The sequence below is a fragment of the Malaclemys terrapin genome, chromosome 7 (genome assembly GCF_027887155.1).
Source record: "Malaclemys terrapin pileata isolate rMalTer1 chromosome 7, rMalTer1.hap1, whole genome shotgun sequence".
NCBI classification, from domain to species: Eukaryota; Metazoa; Chordata; order Testudines; family Emydidae; genus Malaclemys; species Malaclemys terrapin.
Genome location: NC_071511.1, coordinates 114,418,875 through 114,441,161, shown reverse-complemented (window position 1 = coordinate 114,441,161; position 22,287 = coordinate 114,418,875). Strand labels below are relative to the sequence as shown.

Below are 22,287 nucleotides of genomic sequence, written 5' to 3'. Positions count from 1 at the left end.
TGGCATTTTAGTGTGCATGTTCTGGGCGTACCCTTTCTATATAGCTTCAGGAAGTTAAAGAAATCTGGAACTGACAATCATAGCAAATACTCTCTCCAAATATTTGTTCATTTGAGAGAAATCTTGAGAATAAATACACACATATGTTCTCTTTTTCTATGAGTAAAGGGATGCATTACAATTGTTTAGAAGCCAGACAAACTACCAGCCAGCAACACATACTGAGCCAGAACCTGGACTACAGCTAAGGAGTGCTCACCCCAGCAAGGGTGCAGAAGTGAAAAGGTAGCTTTACAGGATCTGATAGATTAAAATGAAAACACACCCTATAATTACTATTTTCAGATGCTTTTAAAAGCGGAGAATGATGAGCTGAGGCAGATGTACGGAGAATAGAGTAACTTCTACCCCCTATGAGCCACCTTTGCAAAATCACAATCACTTGTCAACCCAGGATGTATGACCGAACATAGCTGCCTGTCAGGATGAAACTCAAGGACGAGATCTAATGTATAGTCAGAAGCCTATGTGTATTCTCTGGTTCTTCCACTTCGTATATAGAGCTCCATCCTGCAAGATGCTGAGCATGATGCAGGATGGTCTTAAAATGGCCACCATCTCTCATTGTTCTTATTGGTATTTTGAGACCTCCACTTAGTCTCAGTGGTCCCATATACCATCAGGAACCAGAGGGGGAGACAGTGGGGACAGAAGAATGTTTGGGCCAGGAGGGAGGTATTGAGGGGGTGTAGAAGGGAGCCATCACCTAGAAATACCAGCCTACAAATGCCCCCTTTGCCAAACTAGCCCCTCCAAACACACTAAACTATCCTTCAATTTTGCCTTCTGTACACCCCTTTCACCACTTTATCCCCTCCCCAAACTTTTAGTTGCCAGTGTTTAGTGTATTTGGAGAGAGTAGTTTTGTGAATGGGTGTTGAAAGACTGGTGTCCCTAGAATGGCAGAGTTAATATACTGGTGTGTGGCAGTGGTAAATTTGGACCAAATGTAGTGCCTGTCGATTTGGGAGGTTCCTTGATTTTATTGTTGACTCAAACAAAACTAAGATCATAAAACTCACTCCATATTTTGTCCCTAAGTTTGGCTGTTTCCAGGGTTTCCTTTCAGAGATCTTTGCCCTACACTTCAGTTTCTTCTATCCAAAAAGAGATTCCCCTCTGCTTGTATACAGAATGGAATTAAAGATTCACATCTGCCGCAGTGAGTCAGCAAGAATTAGCATATCCCCAACACGTTTTAACAAGGCGAGTCAATGTAAGAGCCCTACCACCTTGTTACATAGTGCAATGCAAATCACATTTAATGAAGGGATGTGTGTATGAGGGAACTTTTTTGATTTAGTACAAAAAATAAATAAGGAATGATGAGCGGGGATCTATTATGTGTATTTTGCTTTCAAGGATTAGTCTGCAAAAATTATTCATGAGGGAATTTCTAAATGTATTCTGGTAATCCTTACCTTTCGGATAAATATTGTCACCTAAGTTTTGGATATAGTTATATAACCAGATAACTTAGTCCATCAGTATTGTGTTAAGAAATTTGGTAATACATTTTCTCTAGTTACTAAAAGACCAGAGCTTTATTTAAATAATATTTCTCTAACATTAAGCTTCAGTAAGGTATTATATTATCTGTGATGTTTCCATTGGTCAAAATACAGGAACCAGTGATATGAGAAAAGATTTTAGAAAAGCACACTATCCTGCATTTTCTTACCATAAATTATTAATTTTTCATGATGCTGGATGGTTCCTTAATAATAAAAGCTCTCATTAACTTTACTCATTTTAAAATATTATATAACAGACTAGCATTAAGTGACAATCTCCCAGTCTTACAGTTCAAGTGAACAATATAGAAATCACATCAAGCACAAACATTCATATTTTCAAGGCTCAGGTTTTTGATTAGGTTGAATATATTTTGTATATTTTGCTATGTACATTTATAAGATAGTTCGGCTAGAAAGCATTCTCCCTATTTTCTCAATCATGGTGTCTCCTCTGGATTTCATTTCCCACCTTCATCTACTAAACCCTGAGCGAATTCACCTTCAAACCTTAGTGTAAGGTCCATTTTTCTCTCACTCTTTGAGATGTGAGAAGGTCAGGAAACAGTATGTGGGTTTGGGAGGATTTGGTATTAATTTCCCAAATGGATATTGATAGTCCCAGTGGTTTTGTTTTCTTTTGCATACTGTTTGTGTTTATTTCATTGTATGTGTGCTGTGCATACAACATTGAAGGTCTGGTTTACACACAGTTTTTTGTACCAATATACCTGTTTTGGTTAGGGGTGTGAGTTGATGCATCCATAGAAAGGGTTGTAATATCATTCTTATTTATTATTTGTATTATCATAGTACGTGGGGGCCATAGGCATGGACCTGTTGTTACTTGGTACTGTATGACACAGAACAAAAAAACAGTCTCTGCCCCAAATTCCTTACAATCTAAATTGGGATGATTAAAAGCTCTGTTTTAGCCATGTTGAGTTTGAGCTGACAGCTAAACATCCACAAGGAGATGTCAGAGACAGAGAGACAGACTGAGATTTTAGTTCTGGGCAGGAGATAGGTCTGGAGTAGAAAGGTAGATCTGTGAGTAGTCCACAAAGAGATGATATTGAATTTGTATTTACAGATGAGATTACTCTAAAATAAGGTGTATAGGGCAAAGAGAAAGGGTCCCAGGACAGAGCCCTGTGGAATCCCCACAGGAAGTTGGAGAATGGATGAAAAGGATCCTCTGAAAGACATGCTGAAGGTGCAATTAGAGAGGTAGAAGGAGAACCAGGAGAGGACAGAGTAACAGAACCGAAGGGAGGACAAGATTTCAAGAAGGGGGACATAGTTGACTGTGCTGAAGGTAGCTGCAAGTCAGAGGATGAGGATGGAGTACTGGTTCTCAGTTTTGATTAGGAAGAGGTCATTAGAGACTTGGGTGAGAATGGGTTCATTGGCATCCAAGGGGGAGACGCCATGTTGGAGATGGTCTAGGATGGAATTGGAGGAGAGGAGCTCCAGACAGCGATAGTAAACAGCATGTTCTAAGAGCTTAAAGATGAAAGTGAGAAGGGAGGTGGGGCGAAAGTTTGAGAGGCAAGTGGGGTCACATATGTCGGGGGGGTTAAGATGGGAAAGACTTAATCATGTTTGTATTCTGAGGAGGAAGAGCCAGAGGAGAGTGATAGGTTACAGAGAAAAGTAAGGGGTGGGGATGACAGTGCGTGCCAGCCTGGAAGCCCAGGGGATGAGACTGGGTCACTGGGGCATGTGGAGAGATTAGAGGAGGAGAGCAGCCAAGAAACTTCTCCATGTGTGACTGAGGAGGAGTTGTAGGAGAAAAGGGGAAGGGTAGGGAAAGCGAGTCTAGCGTTGTACCACTTTGACTATACCAGTATAGGTACAGCAGTACAGCCTTTGGGTGTAGATAAGTCCTAAATAAATGTCCCCAGGGAAGCCCACAGGTGCACAAGGTATGAGATCTTCTGTAAACATTCAAACTAGATGTACGTATGTTCCCCACTACAAAGAACCATGTTTTGCTAGTGTTTTTCTGTTATCAAGTTGGTTGCTCTGACTTCACATATTTGTTGTTGTATAATAATTGTGCCATTTTTATTAGCTTACTGTGCACTTCTTTTGGCTTCATTTTCATATTATTTTATGGCCTTTATGATATTACTCATTATGGACTCTGTTTTCTATAATCTGTCCTGTCTAGATTTCCCTAACTTGGTTTATAATGGTTTATGTGTTCTTTTTCACTCTGCTCCTTAAAAAATAGAAGTTGTGAGACTCAGCTTTCTTAAACTCGTATCCTTCTCTTTTGAGTTCAAAATTGTGTGTATAAATCTTAATGCTGCATTCAAAACTCTGGATATTGAAGTTTGCTGTTTGTCCACCAAGTAGGCACTGGCTGTGCAAGGGCTTATCAAATCTGGAAGGAAAGAGGAAGGTTATCTTTATTTCCATTTATTCCTTAATTCCTGCCAGCAAAGGTGCAAATTGGTACCTACTGTTGAGGGTGGTTTTCTATCGTGGTCACCTTTCCACGAGGATGGAATGGAAAGATACTGATTCATGTCACACAGGCCACTGAATAAATGTCAGAGAGTAGTAACATTTTGTCACTAGTGAGGAGGACTAGATGTAACTGATAATCTGTATGTGGAGGGCCACAGATCCAATTACCAGTAACCTGAGCCATCTAGTTTCTGTCTATTTTGTATTTTGTCTCATTTATATCCTTTGAAATTACAATAAAAGGTGTAACGAAAAGTCATTAATGGGGGAGGGAAAGTTTTCTAATTGGTGGTTCTCTGCTCTCATGCTGTGCAGAATGCTTAGAATGGAATAATGACTTCTCGAGAAATCACATTTCAGAAAGTAAACTTTTTAAAAGGCTTTCTTTTATAATGGGCATTGCTGGTCGTGGTTTGTAACCTGCATTCTAATCTCCTTTTCTGTTGGATGCTACTTCAACCTCAAAACTACCATTCTTTAATTGGAGCTGTTCTGTCAGCTCACGGTAACACAGCCTTTTTTCTGTTCAAAGTACTTTCAGCATTTCAGGCCAGATGATTTATCTGAAAGAATAGTTCTCTATTTAAAGAAATAGCAGCAGACTACTAGTTACCAAATACAGGAACTTACTTTAATAGATGCTTTGTTTTAGGAGCAAAACTATCAATTATGCACATTTTGTGATCTGACAATTTCAAATAAAAGACTCGGTTTATGGTTTATCTCTGCAGTTGTGTGCATTTGTTGTAAATTCAGATTATGTTGTAGTGCTGTATTGCCTTTCCCAGACCAGTGAGGCTGAAATGGAGGAAAATGCATCTGATTGAAGTTACTGTACTACTCGTAGTTTCTTTCATTCTACACACAAATGGAACCAATTTTATTTGGTATTAGTGCAGAACAGAAAGGTCATTTTCTTATTACATACAGTAGATGCTACAAAGAAGGACTGGTGCACTGCAGATCTATTCCCTCAATCTCTCCCTCACTAAACTAGGTGGAATTTCAGAACAACATATAATGTTATATACTCTATTGTACAAGCTAAAATACCTAGGTATAATGGGATGAGTTTATGGTGAAGAGGCAGTTTTAACTCTGATAAATGTTTATGATGTGAGTAGTATCTCAGCATATGTAGTATAAATCTGTAAGAGGAGAGAGGCCTCTCATATATCATATAATCATATGAGGAATTGCATTTATCTTGCATCTTTTACCCTGTCACCCATACATTGTAAATTAATGTCCACTGTGACTTCAGCCTCTGAATAGCTTTCAACCAACCACTTTTTCATTCTTATAAACAACTAAAAAGGAGGGGAAAATAGAAACTAAATCTTAACTACACATTACACGCCCCACAAATGCTATAATTATTCATTGTCTGCATATAAAGCAGTCTGTTTATATCACACCATAAAAATATTCAAGAAATCCAGGAAATTATAGCATATTTCCTGGAAAAATAGCAAGAAATTACTCACGTCATTAGGGCTATTTATACCAGTCCCAACCATAAGCAGCTTTCCATAGACTTACCATAGACAACCTACTTACCATAAGTATAGACCTAGAGAGCCTCCTAGAAAATAACAAAAATTGTGTAGGAAAAATCCCTTGTTAACAGCTATGACATCTTACCCACCTACCTTGTCTTTGAAGCAACAAATTCAAGTGCTCGCCCGGGAGCCACTCACCAGTTACTTTGGTCTTCCTATCCTGTTCCATCCCTTTGGAGACCATCTGTTTCACATCCTGCATTTCTGGACTATGGTTACAACCGATTGGTGGGCTTTCGAGGTTGTGGAAGTGCATTTCCATTTGGCAATCCATTTGGCCCACAGACATTGTCTGAGGTTTGTGGTGGGAAACCATCATTAGGAATACAGGGTTCTACCATTTGGCCTATCAGCAGATCACAGAGTATTCACGAAGTTCCTAGCCATTGTAGCAGACTGCCTCAGACGAATGGGATCCAAATATTCCCATAGTTGGAGAACTGTCTAGTTTGTGGACTGTCAAATAGAGAACATCATCCAGCATATCCGCAGCTGTCCACTCGACTGGGTCTGTTAATAAACAAAGAAAAGTCAATATTGATCCTAACAAAGAAAACAGAATTTATCCATCTGTGGCCTATCTCCCTTCATCAAGATTTCACACAATTCTTGAATTGTGTACACACCTGCAAGCACAAGTTAGGACTTCTGTAATAACACGCCTTAGGTACCTTTGTGACTCCACATGTGAGACTGCTTACAGAGCTGGTCAGGGTCAATATATTGACTAGACAAACATCAGCTGGACATGCCGGTGCATATCCTGACCACTGTTATTCAGTCGCTGAACCGGTGGATGGATCTAGCAAAAGTTTACAAGGAAGTTCCCTTCTCTCATCCTGTATCAAAGATTTGCATGACAAACACATGCACCTTAGGTTGGGGAGCCACATTGGTAAATCAACAGTTCAAGGTTTGTGGTTGTCTCAGGAAATGTCCCTCCACAAAAATATACTGGAGTTGAGAGCTATCTTCTGAGACTGAAAGGCTTTTCTTGCAGAAATAAAAGGACTTATTATTCAATTAATGATGTACAACATAACTGCCATGTTTTATTTAACCAAACAGGAAGGGGCAAGATCCTCCCAACTGCTCCAAAAGGCAATGCAGTTTGGAATTTTTGTATTCTTTATGGTATTACTTTAACAGCTAAGCATCTGCCTGGGATCCACAATCAGCTAGCAGATGCTGTAAGCAGGTAACCTATGAACAAGCATTAGTGGTTGATAAAAGCTGTGATTCAAACCATCTTCTTGCATCTTCTTTCCCAAGCATGGACTTGTTTGCAACCAAAAATAACACAAAATGTCAACAGTTCTGTGTTGAGGGGGACAGAGTTCTGGATCCAAGAAACCCACTTCTGGTTCCTTGGATCCCCAGGTCTGTGTTACACATACCCCGCCTCCTCTCCCCTTCCCCTCCCCCCCCCCCTCCTTGAAGATCAAGCCAGAAGCAGAGCCCCTGCATGACTGAGGCAATTTTAATATGTGGACCTTCAAAGCCTCTCAGTATGGTCACCCAAAATCTTAACTCTAATTCCAGATCTGATCTCCCATAACCAGAGATACATCTTACATCCAGATCTTGAAATGCTCCATCTGACAGCATGGACGCTCAATGGCTAATGTCATCAACAAGGACACTGCCTCTCTGATATTCTATATTCAGACACAATATGAGATCTACATACCTGTCTAAATGGAAGAGATTTTCAATATGGGCTTGACAAAAACTATCACTGTTGAAATCTCAAATCGCAGCCATTCTGGACTACTACTTGCACCTTAACAAATCTGCTGTCTGTGGATACACTTGACAGTGATGTCAGGCATTCACCCCCTGTACAACAATCTTCAGTATTCTCTCACCAAGTGGTGAAGAGATTTCTGAAAAGTTTATCAAAATTCTTTCCTCCAGTAAAACAGCCCTTTCTAAGCTGGGACTTTAATTTAGTTCTGTAAGGGCTCAGCTTACTACATACTTGCTACATGCTCTCTCTTTAAGTCTCTAAGGTATCTTTTCTAGTGGCAATAACATTGACTAGAAGAGTGGGAGAATTGCAAGCACAATGGCAGGCTCACCATATAAGTTTCCATTAAACTGTACCATAACTTTCTCCGTAAGGTGGTTTCATGGTTTCATTTAAACCAAAATATTTACCTACCAATATTTTTCCCAAAACAATATTCAAATAAAGGGGAAGAAAGGTTACATTCCTTGAATGTGCATAGAACATATTTCTATCTGGACAGAACTAAGCATTCAGAAAGTCTCCTAGACTGTTTCTAGCATAGAATTATTTAATTATATAAATTAACAGGATGTAAAAAACTTTATACAAACTCAGGCTTTCAAGACCCAGGTAAGTTAAGCTTGAGGAATGTCAATCGTAAAAAAAAGTCACTTCATAGTATAGTTCCAAGAAATTAATGTCAATATTTTCACTGATACCTTTTGTCACTGTGGAAAAAGCTAGTTTAAAAAACAGTTGAAATGCAGAGTAGTTGTGCTCCTTTCCTGAATAGTAGCTGTTTTCTCCAGCACCTTAAGAGCTGATATCTGCTTTTTTACACAGGGAAACTGATTAATTTTTTCCAGCTACATTGATGTCATGAATAAGATTTCCATAGAATGTCCAGGGGTGAGAGGGAAGAGAAGTCAATGACACTTGAGTATATTAAGCTATCTGGGTCTTTGTAAAACATTATTGTATCCAGACAGAAAGGTTATTTGATTTCTTCTGCACGTTTAAGTTGTATATCTTTGTCCACAGCTTCAATATCAGCAACTTTGGCTTCAGCAGCTTGAATTTCTACTTCCGTCAGGTCATCTGGATCCTGAGCCTCAATTGTCTTAAATTCTTCATTTGGCTGGGTGGCAGACAGATCATTTTCTTGTGACTGACTGTTAAATTGCATCTTTGCCTGTTTGCTTTCCAAGGCTAGTTGCCGGTTCCTCTCAATTCTTCGCTGTTGCTCCTCTGTTAGGGCAGTACTTGAGTGAGAATCAAATTCTTCCTTCATGTTTTCAGAAAAGGGGTCTAATTCTTCTTCATTTTGAGCCCATTATTTCCCCCTCCACTACCTTCATTACTTGTAAAATCTTCATGTAAAATTGGAAGATCAAGTCTAATTCGCTTTAAGCAGCTTTGAACTTCCTTTTTATTTCCCAAAGACTCTACTCTCTCCATGAAATCATCAAACTGCAGTTTTGGAAACAGCCTATGAGCCCAGTGTTCCATGTGTCTTAAAAGTGCCTTCAAGTCCTCTGTCTCATGTCCTTTACCCTTAAATTTTGCATTATCAAATACATGTCGCAAGGCTGGAAGTCCTCTCTTTGAAATTAACCTTTGAGCATCTAATTTAGGTATCGGCCTTTTAATTGCATTCTGTGTAGACACAGTAGAATCCTTCATTTGGGATGGTTTATTTCCATCTTGCTCTTCATTGGTGAGGGCTCCTTCAACATCATCGCTCCCTGGGGAGGAAGGAGGTGGAAGAGGTGGAAATGTTTGATCTTCTGTATCATCATACTCAGGAAGATCAAACAATTTTTTTGCTAGTGGATCTATCATCTTCACAGTTAAGTTTTTTCCCCTGAGGGCCAGCCCCGGCCTCGCATGGGCCCCTCCTTCACGTCCCGGCGGCTGGAAGGCAACTCCAGCGCGCCCACCACTTGCATGCTCCCGCACACCGACACACATACAGATAGAAGGTCAAAAGTGAAGCCGTCTCAGCACAAAGAATCTCCAATTGTATCTCCTTGTGCATCAGGCTCTACTATCAGCTGGTTAGTAAAAGCCCAGTGACAAAATAACTGTTCATTCAGCAAGAGCTCAATCCACTTCAATGACATCTGTCAAGACCCTATCAATTTTAGATATTTGTAAAGCAGCAACATGGTCCTCAATTCACATGTTCACTGTGCATTATTGTCCAGGCTTCCAGAGAAGATGTGAAATTTGGTACAACTGTGCTATGTTCGTTCTTTCATTAGGCTTCTGATACCCACATCCAGCAAGGGCTACTGCTTGGGAGTCAACAACAATGGAATATATATGTATATAAAAATAATGAGAAGTGGTTATTTACATGTACAGTAACTGTGGTTCTTGTTGTGAGAGATGTTTGTCTCTCTCTATATATGTTTGCCTCTCTCTCTCTCTCTCTCTCTCTCTCTCTGTGTGTGTGTGTGTGTGTGTGTGTATGTATATATACATATATATATATATATTCCACAACCTATCCAGCATTTGCACTACTTCAGAGTCTGTAAACATTGGTTTGCAGGTGACAAAGGAACTTGGGGTGTTGGGGCAGCTCTGCCCTTTATGCCCTTGGTGGAAGACACAAGTATATGCAGGATATGCATGCACGGTCCTAATGGGTGTTAATCACTAAAATGTTCCAGCTTGAGTGCACTGGATGCATACCCTCCAATAGTGGAATATATACCAACAACAAATCTTGAAGAACCACAGTTACTGTATAGGTAACTAATCATTTCTTCTTCCCTCAGGATATTTATTGCTTAAAGGAATATTCCATGCATTCCCACAAATATCTCAGGATATTGCAGGATTTGAAGCAGACACTGTGTGACCCATTGGAAAAATGAAAATCTCTCCCTTCCAAAGGCATAAAAATCCATTTGAGACTTTGAAGGTCATAAAACAATGGATCTTAAACCTATCATTGGTACAGATTCAAATTGTCCATTCTGCATATCAGACCAGAGTAATTTGGCCATCAAATTCCAGATTTGGAAAGAAAGAAGGAAAATTTTTGTCACAGGTTGAAATTTTTTTTTAATGGCAGCTGTATGGAGACATAGAAGTTAAAGGTGTGTGGTAATGCAATTGACACAGATGATTCTGAACACCTTGCCAATTCTACCTAACAGATTGATATGGCAACCTTAGTATTTCTTTGTACTTCCCTATACTGGATTTACTATAAGAAGTACCTTGAATATTGCAAAATAATTAGGTTAACTAACTGCTTATATGTATTTAGAGACAGGTTCTGATTCCCTTCTGAGTTAAGTATTACTTTAATCCTCAAGCAGCCCTATTGATTCACTGACGCTGTATAAGTTATAACTATTCATGTGTGAGGGTATCAAGATCTAGCCCATTGTTATCTCAGACAATTGGCAAATTTAAGTAACACTGCTGTATCACATAGATCCCCAATTTATCAAATATGTCCACGTATGTGTGGAGTTAGTGTATATGTGTATATACATATATATATAGGGGGTCTGGTTGCTATATATTTAGGTTGTCTAACACCTTCAATTATAAAAGATTCTTGACAACTTTTAGTAGAAATTCTACCGCCTCTATTGTTTCCAGGAGACCTTTGAAATTTAGCAGGGAGAAAGCCCTTGGGCTAGAGAAGTGCATTTTCTTTGTCCCATTAAATTCTATTCCGATTTAGCTGAATTATAAACTGTTAACTATCATAATTTTCATCCTCTCAATTGCATGCCTCAGGAAGATGTTGGCAGCATGCCAACATATAATGGAACACGTTCTAAAGAGCCAGATTTGTGTTGCTTCCGCTGTTGTAGAAGCAGCAGCAGTCACTGTACTTGGGATGAGTGGAGCTGCTGGAGCAGTATGGGGAGAGCTGAACCAGATCAGGCTCTCCCCTCCACAGTCTCTCAGCCCTGCACCCTGCCTATGGTCCCAGCATCCCATTCACTGGAGTTACTACATGGGACAGGAACTCCCTCGTGTCCTTGAGCATGGAAAGAGCCAGGCCAGGCTCCCCCTACAATCCTGTGGAGTCAGCAGGTGACCCCAACAGCCCATTTCCCACCCCTTTCCCCAGGGCACTACACCTCACAGGGGTGGGGGGAGAGAGAGGCATCCAAGATAGACTCCCCATCCCAACCAGTCTGTGGGCACAACCCATCCCACCTCTACCCCCAGCTGAACAGACTTGTCCTGTTGCCAGCTAAAGTATTCGTAATTTTAAGTGCATGACTTTCCCACCCAGATAACGTTCATTTAGCATAGTTCTTTTGTGTGTCTGTGTGTTTGCATAGACGAGAGAGTGAGGTTTTTGGTGCTGAACAAAACAACTGAGAACTCTCAGTTGCTCAGGAACAGCCTGCTGTAGGGCCTACTTAAACATTCTAGTGCTGCAGACATCTGACCTCAGGCCGTGGGTGAAAGCAGATTGAATATGTCATAGAAGTGGTTTGTCTTTGGATGATAGCTGCATCTCTCACAAAGCACCCCACTATGGAATGATATTAGTGGTGAATGTGGAGAATGCGCCTTTTCAGTAGCTTGAGGTGTACTTATATGACGTTAGCTGGTGAGTGACATGGTAAATAAAATCCAGAGGGAAAAGGATGTACAGTTAAATATATGTTTTGGTGACAGGCACTGCAGCAGCAAAAGCAAAGAAAAAGAAAGAGCTGCAGCAGATACACAAGGTAAAAATGAGGAGAAAGAAGAAACAAATGCCTTCTTAAACTAATGGCTCTTTGAATGTTTTATCTATTATCCCAAACTGGGCTAGGAAAGATCTATTTCACAGGCAATTTTTATTCTTGTTCATTTCTTAATACATCTTCTATATGTCTCTCAGAGATCCATGTTTATAAAACACTTATTAGGAAGGGAACTAAGTCATTTGAGGGGGGAAATGGTCTGTATTTAGTACAGCATTATTTTACCTTGCCGAGAATTTAAAAATATTTTGTCGTTGCCTTTTGCTGCTAATTTCAGTACCAGAATCACATTACTCCCTGTAGTGGATCTCCTTTCCTGCCAGTAGATTTCTCAGCAAACGGAAAAGCATTAAGTCATTTTCTCTAATTATGTGTGTCTCTAAATATCTAATTATCATTGGGAACAAAGTGCATGTTACAAAGATAATATTATGGAGAACTGTTAATCTGTGAGGCTGCTGGTTTTGAGTTTTTGAACGGTCTCTGCAGCTGCTATAGCAGAATTTTTGCCACCTGGACACTTCATTATCATTTTGTATTTAAACTCAAAACCAGCTGATTTGAGGTCATAATATTGGACTTGGCTTCTTCTAGCATTCTGCACATTCAGGTAAGGGAAAGTGCCTAAATAACCTTCACTCTTTCTTCATCTCCGTGATACTTTGGCATTCTGAGAAATAAAGAGTGTGTGGAAAGAATAAACATTAAAATATTTAGTTTGGGTGAAAGATTAATTGGTTTTTTTTTCTGGTAATACTTTTGTCACGTTGTCTAGAGTGGCTCACGACCATGAGTGTCTACCTCCGGGCAGACTTTCAAAAGCAGGGCAGACACCCCAACTGGTAGTATGTTCTATAATTGGATTTCACCAACTCAGTACCAAATGTGAATTTCCCAAGTACTACAATAGTCTTATGATGGAGTCACAGACAGTCCCCTTAGACACTCCATTCTATCTTGCCACCCAGGCAAGCTGGACTATGTGATAAATGGTCACTTCTACCAAAAATCACAAAATATTCAGGTTACACCCAATCCCAAGAGACCAGTCACTCACCCAGGTCGATTTGCATGCTAGATCTCACACCAAAGACAATGCTGGTAGACAATTCTATAGTAAACTAACTAAAGGTTTATTAGCTAAGAAAAAGAAATGAGAGTTATTGAGAGGTTAAAGCAGGTAAAAATATACGTACAGGTGAGTTGCAGTCTATAATTTCAAAAGGTAGAGGAGATGTAGTAATCTGCCAGTTTCCCAAAAGTCTTTTAGGGGTACCGAGAGTAACTGGGGAACTTCATTGTCTTGTTCAGTTATTCTGCCCTGTTAGAATCCAAACAGTCCAGAGATGAAGAATTTTCCATGTGTCTGTATTTATAGCTTCTTCTCACCGAAACCAAGCAGACATCAACAGTTCCCACAAAGGTCTCTTCTCCGTTGAGGTGCGAGGGGAAGGAACACACTTCACAGAGTCTTTGAGCCTTGATCTCACACAGTGGCTCATTTGCATTTAATGAAGAGGACTTAACATCTTGTAAGAGACCACCATTTGCATTACAGGAGGCTTCTTTCTCATTTGTTTGGTTATATAGTTACAGGGATATATACAACGCAAATGTTTGCCATTACATTATAACATGGGGTATAGTTGAGTGAGAACAATACATATAGTATCCTATAAACATTTTATAAAACACTAAACACATTCTTATTAACTTATCAACTAATATTTATTTTGATAATACTAATATACAAGTAAGCAAGAGCGGCTTCCAGCTCTACATTTGTAAGTGTTCAGTGAAACCTGAAGTCTTGGCATGAGCTGGCACCTGGTCTGCCAATGTCACAAGTTTATTTTGAATTGCACCACTGACGTGTGGCTACATTATCACATGGTAAATACATAGGCTTTTCTTGCCAAATACAGTACCAGGCATCTGCATAGTAATTACATACTTCTGCAGATTACTTGATAATTACGTTTAGGAAACTTTAAAGTAATTAACGTAATCTGCACTTTGGTTTAGAAAGGGGAAATTACCAGGTTCTTACCCTATGATTATTTCTGAATGCACTGCACTTTTGTGTTCCATGTTACATACCACCAGCACAATCCTGACAACTGCTGAGTATCCTTCAATTCTCATTGCAGTCAACGGGCATTTGGCAACTGCAGGATGAGGTCCCCAGTAATCAAATACTAAGCAGAGCTTGTGAGTAAAGAGTATATTACGTGCAATGGTGCACTGTATACAAACAACATTATTGATTTTCAATTGTAAATTCCAGTGTTCTGAGCTCAAAGACATATTGTGAGTATTTTAGGTGTAAAATTTTACTCACATTAAAACTTTACTTCTAGGGTTTAAATTCCAGATTCTTTTAAATTCTTTTTCATATCAGTCCTTTAAACCACAAGATTTAAAAAAAAACATTTATGGAAAAGACTTGGTTCTGTTCTTAAACAGAGCTAGGAAGACATTATTTGTTTGCATTGTAGTCTTAGTGTTACAACCAAGAATATGGAGGAGTGCTGGTTAGTGGATGTTGGGATTACCACTCACGGCCTGAAGGATGTGTTTGAAAAAGTAATACAAGAAATCTGGAAATTGATCTAAACAATAGTCATAATGCTGCCCCCTGTCCTGCATAATCAGATCAGTGAAATTCTGTCAGTATTCAAGACAGGTACTAGAACAAAACCAAACTAGTGAAATTCATTAATAATCTAGCCTCACAGGAATTGAGCTAAAACATTTCCTGTTACTTTCCTGACAAAGTTACTTAAACAAATCCAACACTTTTAGAACCATATGAGAAATTCCAGCCCCAATTCTGCTCTTCTAGTTATGCAGATGACCTTGAAAATATATACCAAGTGTTACAGAGGCAGTGTCATCTGCCTGAGTCTGAAGACAACCCGAAACAATAACTCAAAGAGGTGTGAACTGCCCTGTTCATCTCAGTCACTTTCCCAGGGACTTTGCAAATCTGCAGTCATGAAATTTGGTATTTTTCCAAGATGTTATGGAATTTGACATTTTGCTGCAGCCACAAACACTTTTTTATTTTCTGTCTCCTTGCCCTGCTGGGACCTGCTTGCAGCTGCTGCTTGATCTTTAGTTTTTCCCACAGAGGGGAATTAATTGGATTAGAGTGCATGTCCCTTGCACTGTTCCGTGCATCAGAGATTAGGGAGCAAAACTGGATTCCAACCTGCAACCAGGGACTGGAGGGATCCTAAATCACAGTATCCCTCCCGCCTTCTAGCAGATCCTCTCAGCTTATCCCCCTTTCCTGCTTCTCTTCCTGGCCCAGCTCCTCACCATGACTGATTGATTACTCTCATGTGTGTCCTACAAGCTCCCCACTCTCCCAAGCCATCTCACTCCTTTTGCTCCCACTCAGCCTAGAGACAGCCCCATTTTCAATCCATATACTTTCTTCCTGCGCCATCTGAACCCACCTACCATGACCACCAGTCTGTGCCTATATCTCAAAGGCTCTGCCTCCCCCTAATTACTCATCTTTCCATAACTCTCTTTCTGACTCTTTTTCCTCCATCTGCTTACCGTGTTTTCTGCTTTATCCAGCCCATCACCTCCCCACCATTCCCCCCTCCAATCCATGACAAGTTGAAAACTCACATGAAATTCCGTCTTCTAAAGAAGTTCAGCAATGAGGGGGTTAATATTCCATTCACTTGAATAAAAAATGGTGTCTCTGTTTAATCATGCCCTGGATATTGATTGTATTTGATCCGTTTTGTGTGTGAGTGCGTATGTGCCCTCAAAGGAGCACTCTTTTCTCTCATCCCCGTCAGAGGATTTCTCCTCCCTCATTTCAGCAACATTCTTCGACCAAAGAGAGCTGGATGAGGTGCGATTTAGAGCCCATCAATTCCTTTCTTTGTTCAGACACAGAAGTTGCTGCAGAACAATATATGAAGCTATACTCGCAGCACTTGCCAACGAAGGGAAGAAGAGACTGGGTCTAAGAATCAAACCAAGTTCTCTTGTCTGGCAGTGCAGACAAGCAAAGGACAATATGTAATTACACTGTCCTGACCCATATTGCCAGCAGTATAGTTAAAATGCAAGGTTAGCTGTAATGGCTTATACATTAACTGTCTTTGGAAAATTAAAATTTCTCTTAAAAAATTAAATTTGAAAAATCATGTGTCACATTGTAGAATGTTGTGCAGAGACAAAGAACCATACATGTAGGATGACTCTACACAAATAGACTGAGTTTAAGAGTTCTAACAGCCTTTACTCCGAACTTTCCAGCTTTAGTGGTTTGTCTCCTCAGTAATGATACTTCAATGCAGCTTGCCTGTGTTTAAAATTAGAAGTGCTTGCACAAAAAATTTGTTAGTTGTGTGCTCTCACGCAGTTTACAAGGTGGAGAAACAAGGCTCATCTCCCTGGCTTCCTGTGCCTCAGCTGGTGCATTGTTCTCCAGGCTGGCTACTCACCAAATGTGTATCCTACCCATGTAATATCCCTCCCTAAAGCACAGTTCTCTCATTAAGCTTTTACAATATTAATCCACCAAAAGTGTTTTTTAGTAATACCGTGTTTTGAAATTAAATTTTAATCTGCATATCTTTCTAAATTATAAACTCCTTCAAGTAGGGGCCATGTCTTTGTTTGTACCTGGATAGTGCCAAGCATACTATCAGCCTTCACAAAAAACGTATCCTCATAACCTGGGTATTATGTGATTGAACTGTAGTGTCTGTCTATTTAAGATTATAATATAAGGATCCCTTTGGGATAGGGACTGTAGTGTAGTTAGCAGTCCATTTTATGACTGCCTACACAAGATAGAGCAGGGATCGGCAGCCTTTGGCATGCAGCTGTCCTGGCGGGCCGGGCCGGTTTGTTTACCTGCCGCATTCACAGGTTCAGCCGATCGCAGCTCCCACTGGCCGCAGTTCACTGCTCCAGGCCAATGGGGGCTGCGGGAAGCAGCGCGGGCCGAGGGATGTGCTGTAAACAGACCAGCCTGGCCCAGCCCGCCAGGGTACTTACCCTGGCGAGCCACGTGCCAAAGATTGCCGATCCCTGAGATAGAACTTAGGGAGAACCTATGTCAGAGGTGGGCAAACTATGGCCCACGGGCCACATCTGGCCCGGCCCTTGAGCTCCCGGCTGCAGAGGCTAGCCCCCCCGCCCCCGCAGCCACGCCGCCGTGCGGGCAGCGCACTGAGCAGCAGAGTTGCGCACTCCTGCAGGGCAGCATGTCTGGCTCTGGCTGGGCGTCACCGCGGCCAGACATGCTGCTCTGAGCAGTATGGTAAGGGGGCCAGGGGGAAGTCGGGGACAGGGAGCAGGGGGTGGTTGGATGGGGCAGAGATTCTGGGGGGGCGGTCAGGGGACGGGGAACGTGTGTGAGGGGTGGAGGGGTTGGATAAGCGTGGGAGTCTCGGGGGCGGGGTGTGGATAGGGGTCAGGGGACGGGGAGCAGGGGGTGGTTGGTTAGGCGTGGGAGTCCAGGGGGGGCCTGTCAGGGGGTGGGGGTGTGGATAGTCAGGGGACAGGGAGGGTTGGCTTGGGGGTGGTGTCCCGGGAGGGGGCAGTTAGGGGCAGGGGGGTTCCAGGAGGGGGCGGTTAGGGGACAAGGAGCGAGGGGGGGTGGATGGGTTGGGGTTTCTGAGGGGGGCAGTCAGGGGATGGGAAGTTGGAGGGGGCGGATGGGGGCGGGGGCCAGGCTGTTTCAGGAGGCATAGCCTTCCGTACCTGGCCCTCCATACAGTTTTGCAACCTCAATGTGGCCCTCGGGCCAAAATGTTTGCCCGCCCCTGACCTATGTGATGATATGGGGTAATGTAGGTTGTGTTAGTCTAGAGCAGAGGTCAGCAAACTATGGCCTGCAGGCCACATCTGGCCAGTGGGACCCTCCTGCCCAGCCCCTGAGCTCCTGCCCTGGGAGGCTAGCCCCTGGCCCCTCCTCTGCTGTCCCCAACCCCTGCAGCCTCAGCATGCCGCGCCACCGGCACAACACTCTGTGCAGCCGGGCAGCACGGTTGCAGAGTCGCGGCCTGACCTGGTGCTCTGGGCGGCGCGGCTGTAGCGCCGCCAGACACCAGTGCTCCAGGCAGCAAGGTAAGGGGGCAGGAAGCGGGGGGGGGGGGGTTGGATAGAGGGCAGGGGAGTTTGGGGTGGGGGTATGGATAGGGGTTGGGGCGGTCAGAGCGCAGGGAACGGGTTGGATGGGGCAGGGGCCCGGGGGGGAGGCAACAGGGAATGGGGGGGGGGGGAGTTTGATGGGGTAGGAGTCCCGGGGGAGCTATCAGTGGGCGAGAAGCAGGGGGGTCCCATAGGAGGTGGGGACCGAGCCACGCCTGGCTGTTTGGTGAGACACAGCCTCCCCTAACCGGCTATCCATACAATTTTGGAAACCTGATGTGGCCCTCAGGCCAAAAAGTTTGCCCGCCCCTGGTCTAGAGGTAGACAGCAAAAAACTGCAAGGTTCCTTTGTGTCCAGCAGGTTCAGTAAAGAATCACCTTCCAAAGCTCTAGCATGAGGGTTGGTAGAGGATCAAGTCACATTATGAGTACTCTGTGAATAATTAATAACAACATACACTATAAGCAGTACATTATGAGGTGAGTGCACTGAAAAGAGCACTATGTTTTAGTGTAACCGGAGTCTTCAGGGCTGAAATAAAATGGATGACATTGAAGTCTTCACTTATCTATGCACCCAGAACACTTCAGTGGATACTAGATCACTGTTAGCGCGTTAGCATGGCAATATCTATTATGCTACGAACATGTAATCTATTGAATGCAAATTGAGAAGTTGAAAGATGCTTCATCAGCTATAACATACTTAATTCTTAGTCAGAGCTATTTACTGAACGCAAAGATGCTTGATTGAGTGCTGAAGCCATGATTCTGTCTTACCTGTTCCCATTCATCACCCGTTTTACTAGTCTTTGTTCAAAGTTGTAGTAACTCTACTATGTGAAGGACTTTTATATAGTTGCTAGAGCCTATAAAAAGATCCTTTTTCATAAATCATATTTTTAAAAGTGCTGCTTCGAGTGATTTGACATTTTTTCAAAAGTAAGATAAAAGTTTACATGCTTGGAAATGATCTCTCTTGGGAGTATGCACTTTATATTTTATTCATTTTGATAGCTTATGTTATGATACATTTGATAGCTCCTGAAAGACACTATCAGATTTAGAGATGTAGCCAATAAAATGTAGTTAGTGAGGAAAATGTGACCACATAATGATGGGTTTCCTCTATGCAAAGGGAGTGTGTTAACTTAATGACATTTTTTTTATTTTCAGACAGTTTGGATGCATAATATATTCCAAAAAAGGAAGGGCTCCTCTCCTGGTTTGGATAATGTGTATAGTATGAGTAACATTTAGGCTCACGTGAAAGAAAAGCTAAATGTATTGTATGCCCATTGACCTCAGGGCTTTTCAGGTGGCATAAGTAGTAGTTTCTAAGACAGATCTAGTGTCACTTGCCTAGCCACTAGATTGATTACTATTGACAAGGGAGAAAACTGTAGATAACCGTAAATTAATAATAATTACAAAACCTTTCCATTTCTATAGCACTTTCCATTCAGAGTCTCCAAATACAGTATTTGTGAATTCTGCCTCATAACAGCCCTGTGAATTAGACAAATAATATTAGCCTTCTTGTACCACCTAGGAAACTGGGTAGGTCAGTTAGGTTAAAATTTTTAAACCTGAATGCGTAAAGTTAAACACTTTAATTCCATAAGGCGCCTAAACGAATGACTTCACTTTTATACTTCTTCTGCATCTGCATCTTCCATTGACTTCATATTTAGGCACCTAAATAAGTGGCTTGATTTTCAGCACCTCTTCCTGTTTATTTACGTGCCTAAACTTGGATTTAGGTGCCTAACTTAAAGCATCCAAGTTTTTAAATATTGGCCATAATAATATTGAGGAGGAGAGCATCTGTGACAGAGTTGGAGATAGAACCAGTGTCCCCTGACTCCCAGTCCTGTGCTTTCAGCACAACCCTGTCCTTCCTCATTTAAATAAATCAGTGGAAAGGGATGTGGATATGGGTAAGAGAGCATTGGTGCCTTTGAAGGAGAGGGCACAGAGAGCTACTATGAAAGCACAGAGTGACGCCTTGAATCTTTCTCTGAATGATATTACCCTGGGAAATTGAGCTGGCCAACAAAGCTGTGAATTTGACATTTCCATTTATTTGTTTATCACAAGATGAAAGCGAATCTCTTTGATTGAAAAACATATTTAGTTTTAAAAAGATGACATCATCCTAGAACTCCCACTACTCTATTTGTAGTGTAATGTGAGAATGTCAGCAGCTTCCCTTAGTGCTTAAAATTTCAGAGTAACAGCCGTGTTAGTCTGTATCCGCAAAAAGAAGAACAGGAGTACTTGTGGCACCCTAGAGACTAACAAATTTATTAGAGCATAAGCTTTCGTGGACTACAGCCCACTTCTTCGGATGCATATAGAATGGAACATATATTGAGGATCTCCTCAATATATGTTCCATTCTATATGCATCCGAAGAAGTGGGCTGTAGTCCACGAAAGCTTATGCTCTAATAAATTTGTTAGTCTCTAAGGTGCCACAAGTACTCCTGTTCTTCTTTTTGCTTAAAATTTGACCATTTCAGGCACTGGACCCCTCCGCTTCATGCAAGAATAATGTCAGCAGCAGGTACAGAGGCAAAGTGATGAAAGCAACCTGATCATAATGGAAAAGTTTGAGGACTGAACCAGTCACATTAGAAAGGAAAATAGGATGGACATTTCAACAACCTGGTTTATTTTAGACCAGATCCAAGTATCTTCTGGTGTCCGACCAGAATGAAAAAAGATAAAAATTCTTTACAGCTAAGGGAGTGGGAATTTTCTCAGATGCTATCACCAAACAAGAAAAATTATAGGAAACTAATTTCCATTTACTCCCTTTTTTGAATGCACACTGTCTTTTCCCATTTAATACTTGATTTGGAAGTAACCGAATTCTGTGAATAGTTTTAGTGTCTGTCTGCTACAAATAGCAACACTCTGATACTACAGTGACTGACACTCTAAGTAGAATAGCTAGAGAGAGAGGCAGATCCTCAGTTGGTGTAATTTGGCATATCTGCATTGACCTCTATGGAGATATACCAGTTTACATGAGCTGAAGATCTGCCCCATAGATTTTTTGAAAAGCTTAGTTTCGTCCTTTCCCTATAAAATGTATAATAGATTTTTCCCCTCATATATTGGAATAAATTGCAAGAGCTGTCTGGCAACTCAGCCATTGAGAAGATAAACTAATGAGTAGTGATGCTTAAGATAGAACATTCCTCACAACAAAAACGAAATGAGATAAATTTTTACAGTTGGAGCATATTAAAATGTGATAGTTTAAACAGATACATTAGGTGCTGCCATCCTTTACCCAGTTTGATTGGGGGTTACAAGGAGAGATCAAGACTGACAAGAGTGTATTGTTTGCACTTCGAGGTTCAGAGTCAGTGCGAATGCATTATAGAGATAAGAGACTCCTCAAAATCCTGCCAAGCAGTTCTGTAGCTTTCTGCTGTATTTGTACAAATTCACTCAGCAGCCAGGGCACCGGGGGATTTTTTCTTCTCTTCTAAAAGAAGGATACTTTTGAAATTTCATGAAAGTAATAGAGTGACTTTCACTGAAGCAGAAATCTGCTCGCTCTGTTTGCTGAGTTGACTGGGCAGCGAGAATACAGGCAATTGTTAATGTAGTTATTTCACAGACAAATGTAAACTTGTTTACAAGTACATTTTAACTCAAGAAAAGAAGAGCACTTTGTGGATAAGTGTTGTATTCTCCAGTGGAAAAATTCTTGTTACGCCACCAGGGCATTTCTATAGCTGCTGACTCCCTCCATCCGTTTCTCTTCCTCTCCCACTTCAAAGCATTTAGTACCCCCTAAAATGCCCCTCCCTTCTTTATTGTCTAGAGGATTTTGTTACAATAACATACTGGGTTTGATGCATTTTGCATGGGAAATCAGTTCATCACCTGTAACCAGTAGTCATTTTTTACCCTCTAACCTTAAGTGTTCAGTGTCTACTGCCCTTCATAGCTAGCACTATACTACAACAGTAGCACATCTGAAAATGCAAATCCTTATAATAACCTTGAGCCCTATCCTATACACAGTTACTACAACAGAGATCTTTGGTTGCA

General features: G+C 41.3%; 1 protein-coding gene and 1 pseudogene across 4 annotated transcripts in view; one reads left to right on the top strand and one right to left on the bottom strand.

The window, feature by feature from the left end:
- The window catches only part of ATRNL1 (attractin like 1), a 991,165-nt gene that overhangs the window by 928,391 nt on the left and 40,487 nt on the right, over window positions 1-22,287 (top strand). The window lies entirely within an intron of this gene.
- On the bottom strand, window positions 8,341-9,188 carry LOC128840260 (TIMELESS-interacting protein-like; annotated as a pseudogene).